This window comes from Lutra lutra, chromosome 11, assembly GCF_902655055.1.
Source record: "Lutra lutra chromosome 11, mLutLut1.2, whole genome shotgun sequence".
In the NCBI taxonomy this organism is placed as follows: domain Eukaryota; kingdom Metazoa; phylum Chordata; class Mammalia; order Carnivora; family Mustelidae; genus Lutra; species Lutra lutra.
The window spans coordinates 55840162-55845728 of record NC_062288.1 but is presented as its reverse complement, the minus strand read 5'-3'; positions in this window follow the sequence as shown (position 1 = coordinate 55845728).

The following is a 5567-nucleotide window of genomic DNA, read 5'->3' as shown; positions in this document are numbered from 1 at the left end:
ACTTTCATGAAAAAAGCACTCAACGGACTAGGAATAGAAGCAAACTGCCTTAACATTAAATACATATATAAAAGAAAATCCCACAGCTAACATTATACTCAACTATGAAAGGCTGAAAGTTTTTCCTCTAAGATCAGAAATAAGGCAGATGCCTCCTTTCACCACTACTATTCAAAAGACTACTAGAATTCTTAGCCAGAAAGCAATTAGACAAGAGAAAGAAATTAAAAAACACCTAAATTGGAAAGGAAAAAAGCAAAATTATCTCTATTCACAGATTATATGATCTTATATGTACAAAACCTTAAAGACTCAACACACACACAACACACACGAACTGTTACAATTAATAATTTTAGCAAAGTAGCAGGATACAAAATCAACATATAAAAATCAGTTAAATTTTACACACTACCAGTAATTAATCCATAAAGGAAACAATGAAGATAACCCCATTTAGTATAGCATGAAAATGGGTAAAATATTTAGGAATAAACATAACCAAGGAGGTGAAAGACTTATACTCTGAAAACTATAAAGCAGGGGTGCCTGGGTGGCTCGGTGGGTTAAAGCCTCTGCCTTCGGCTCAGGTCATGATCTCAGGGTCCTGGGATACAGCCCTGCATCGGGCTCTCTGCTCAGCGGGGTCCCTGCTTCTCTTGCTCTCTCTCTCTGCCTGCCCCTCTGCCTACTTGTGATCTCTGTCAAATAAATAAATAAAATCTTTTAAAAAAATAAAAAAAAACAAAAAAAACTATAAAGCATTGCTAAAAAAAAAAAGAGAGAGAACACAAATGAATGGAGATATCCTGTGCTTATGGATTGGGAGACTTAATATTGTCAAAATATGCATACTATCCAAAATGATGTAAAGATTCTGCGCAATCCATATTAAACACCAATGCTTTTTTTTTTTTTCAGAAGTAGAAAAAAAAAGTCCTAAAATTTATATGGAATCTTAAACTATCCCAAGTCTCCAAAACAATCTTGAAAAAGAAGAACAAAATTGACAGCCTCAAAATTCCTGATTTCAAAACATAATACAATGAAACACTAATTAAGATAGTGTGGTACTGGGACGCCTGGGTGGCTCAGTTGGTTAAGCTGCCTTCGGCTCAGGTCATGATCCCGGCGTCCTGGGATCGAGTCCCACATCGGGCTCCTTGCTCATCAGGGAGCCTGCTTCTCCCTCTGCCTCTGCCTGCCATTCTGTCTGCCTGTGCTTGCTCTCTCTCCCTCTCTCTCTCTGACAAATAAATAAATAAAATCTTAAAAAAAAAAAAAAAAGATAGTGTGGTACTGATATAAAGGTAGATGTATAGACCAACAGAACAGAATAGAGCCCAGAAACAAACCCATGCATATATACCCTAATAATTTTTGGCAAAGGTGCCAAGACTAGAAAATGGATAAAGGACAGTCTCTTCAACAAATACTATTGGGTTACCTGGATATCCACATGTAAAAAAAAACAAAGTTGGACTCTTACCTTACACCATAAATTAAAATGGGTTAAAGACCTAAATCTAAGACCTAAAGCTATATAATCCTAGAAGACAACAGGAAAAAAGCAAGACACTGAAGTTGGCAATGATTTCTTGAGTATGATACCAAAAGAACAGTCAACAGAAACAAAAATAGACAAAAGGGACTACAACAAACCTAATAACTTTTTTTTCAAACCTAATAACTTCTATATGTCAAAGGAAACAATCTGAATGAAGAGGCAGTAAAGCAAATAAGAGAAAGTATTTGCAAATCATATATCTGATAAAGAGTTAATATCCAGACTACACAGAGAATTTCTATGACTCAACAAGAAAACAAATAACTGGATTAAAAATTAGGCAAAGGGGCACCTAGGTGGCTCAGTCAGTTAAGCAGTCGATTCTTGGTTTTGGCTCAGGTCATGATCTCAGGGTCCTAGGATAGAGCCCCGCTCTGATAGAGTGTGTCAGTCTTCATGCTCAGTGGGGAGTCTGCTTGTGGATTCTCTCTCCCTCTCCCCCAGCTTGTGCTCTCTCTCTCAAAGAAATAAATAATCTTTTATTTATTTATTTATTTTTAAAGATTTTATTCATTTATTTGACTGACAGAGATCACAAGTAGGCAGAGAGGAAGGCAGAGAGAGAGTGGGAAGCAGGCTCCCCACTGAGCAGAAAGCCAGATGTGGGGCTCGAACCCAGGACTCTGGGATCATGACCTGAGCTGAAGGCAGAGGCTTTAACCCACTGAGCCACCCAGGCATCCCAATCTTCTATTTTTTTAAAATAAGATTTTTATTTATTTTTATTTGAGAAGACTGAGAGAGACACAAGCTGGGGAGAGGCAGAGGGAGAGGGACAAGCAGAGCCTCCACTGAGCATGGAGCCTGATGTGGGGCTCATCCCAGGGCCCGGGATCATGATCTGAGCCAAAGGCCCAAAGGCAGATGCTTAACTGACTGAGCCACCCAAGTGACCCTAAATAAATCTTAAAAAAAAAAAAAAAAGGTAAATAAATAATAGACTGTTCACCAAGGAAAATATACAAATGGCCAACAAGCAATTGAAAAGATGTTTAACATCACTAACTGAAAGAGAAATGCAAATCAAATCAGTGAGCTATCACCTCACACAGTTACTATGAAAACAAGAAAATATGTGTTGAGGAGGACACAGAGAAATCGGAACCCTGTTGATGGGAAGGTAAAATAATGCAGCTGCTCTGCAAAGTGGTATGTAGGTTCAACATACTAAACATTAAGAGTTGCCATTGACTCAGTAAACCTACTTCTAGGTATATACCCAAAATAACTCAAAGCAGGATCTCAATGAGATATTTGTACACCATGTTCACTGCAGCATTATTTAGAGTAGACGAGAAGTACAAGCAACCCAAATTCCACCAACGGATGAATGGATAAAGAAAATGTGGTTCAGGGGCACCTGGGTGGCTCATTTAGTTAAGTGACTGCTTTTGACTCAGGTCGTGATCCTAGGGTTCTGGGATCAAGCTCTGTATCAGACTCCCTGATCGGTGGGGAGCCTGCTTCTTCCTCTCTCTCTCTCCCCCTTCTTGTGCAGGCTTTCTGTCTCTTTCTTTCTGTCAAATGAATAAATACAATCTTAAAAAAAAAAAGAAAGAAAGAAAGGAAGAAAGAAAACGTGGTTCATATAAACAATGGAGTAGTTTCAGTGTAGCAAGATGAAGTAGTTCCAGAGATCTGTTATACAACAATGTGACTGTTGTACATACTACTTAACACTACTATACACTTAAAAATAATTAAGATGGTAAATTTAATGTTATGTGGGGTTTTTTTTTTTTTTTACAGTAAAAAATTTGATCTATTATTAACTTTTAGGCTTTCCTTTCCCTATGAATATAGACTTTCCTCCCAAATTGGGTCACATTTGTACGTATGATTTTATAACAAGCTTTTGCCCATTGACTACAGAATAAAAGCCTTTCCAAGTTACTCTCTATTCTTATAGGTCATTTAGAAATGTTGTCCAGTATTCCAATATATCAATCTACCACAGTTAATGGATTTCCTGTGGCTGGACACTAGATTTTATCCCTGTGAATACTGTGTGGCTAATTCATGTTATGCTTTTTAAATAGTGTTAATATCAGCTGTTTTCTCTCTCCTCTTCTAATTGGCTCTCAGCTGTTACACTCCTCCCTTTCTAATCTGTGATGAGATAACCAAGTTAGCTAAATCAGTTTACTTGTAATAAAACCTTGTTTGCAATTCTGCCATTTGCTCCCATTCTAGGTAAAGAGCTGTTACAGCAGTTGCTAAGGGAAGTGGTTTTTGCTTATTTGGGGGTATACTTTCCAGTTAGACCCAGCTCTCCCAGAATTGGTTCTGACCTCAATGAATAAATCCAGATAGTGGCACATACTCTTGTGGTTGCTTCCCCCTCCTGCATCCACTCCCTCCCAGGGTCTTGAAACTCAGTCTACCTGGCCACCACCTCATTGGTACCTGTTTCTGATTTTCTGAAGTCTTGCTGCCCCTTAGCTAGGTCTAGGAGCTCAGGCCTTCTTGGACTCCTGATACTGGTATGCTTGCGTACTGCTGGCTTCTATTTCATTAACTGCTTCGCTTTAGTTTCTCAGACTTTTAGGTAACCCATAGCACGCACTTGTGCTTTTTGACAACTGTACTACTTAACCACCTTGGATCTAAGTTCACCACACTGTGTGTGTGTCTGTGTGCACATGCGCAAGCACATAAAATAGACTTCAACAATTACAACAAAACTCCCAAGTCACATATTACTAAGAAGCCTAAATGCAGCTAGATAGGCTCCTTTTTCCCAAACTTGCTTATAGAATCTTATGAAACACTTTGTAAAAAACACATCCCCAGGTCTAGCCTACTGGATATATTATTCTGGATATGCAATTTAGCAAATACTCATGTAATGCTTGTAGCCAGGCAAATTTAGAAACACTACATCCTTAATTTGCACCCTCAGAGCCTCTAGGACACTGGGAAATTCAACTGGGACCCACAGGAGACTAGTAAGCCTGGTAGCATAGGGTTTATTCCATCACGTAGAAAAATCCTAGGAGTGAAGAAACACTGTAAAGTCTTTAGAACTTGAGACCAAAGCAGGAACTTAAGATCTTTTTACTCTTTCCACACCAAGGATGGTTTCAAACATATACCCCTTGGCTACAGATTTGATCCCAAATTTAGGGCTTCCAGAAGTGTTAGCTAGGAATCATACAGTTCTTTGAAAGAAATAACAATAGAATCTGGATCTTCTGAGGACTGAGTTCTTTGCATAAACTCTAAAATCATTTGGGGTGTATGTTTTATTAGGTGAGGTTCTAAAATCAGCTTAAATCAGGTTAAAAAATCAGCTCAATCCCAGATCTATGTCAGGTAGCTGTTCTGTTGTGCGAGCTATGTCATTATGGAGGCTTGGGAGAGGAAAACAGAACTGTGACACATAAGCCTCAACTCATGACAAGTCTTTGGCTTGGATCAACTATATGTAAGATATACAAGACATCACTCTTGTATATCTTACACAGATATACAGGCACAGGGAGAGGGCACAGGAAGATCAAAACATGTCTGAGAATTCTAACAGAAGCTCACCAGAGCTGGTGAATCCTGACCCTACCACATACACTATTTATTCACATGAGACCACAATTTCCATTCCTCTTACAACCTGCCAACTTGAGGGGATAATGTGAGGAATAAACAGAATTATACAGAAGTTAGAGCCCTGATAAAAATCAGTCTAAACTTGTTCAAGAAAACTCAAATGGTGGTCGATAAGAGAGTCAAAATTGGAGGGGGAACAAAATTATGAGGGGAAAATGCCTTGTTGGTCTGAATAATGAAGTTTAAAAACTATTATTTCTCTAAGAGAATTTTCTTTAACATGAAGGACAGTCATGCTACTGATGTTTATTTGATAAGCAAGCTAAATATTTAAGCATTTTTTCCCCTCATGGCTTTAGAAATGATCTCCTTTCTAAAAAATAAACAAATATATATATATATATATATATATATATATATATATATATATAATGTCTAAAGGTAAACCTTTAAA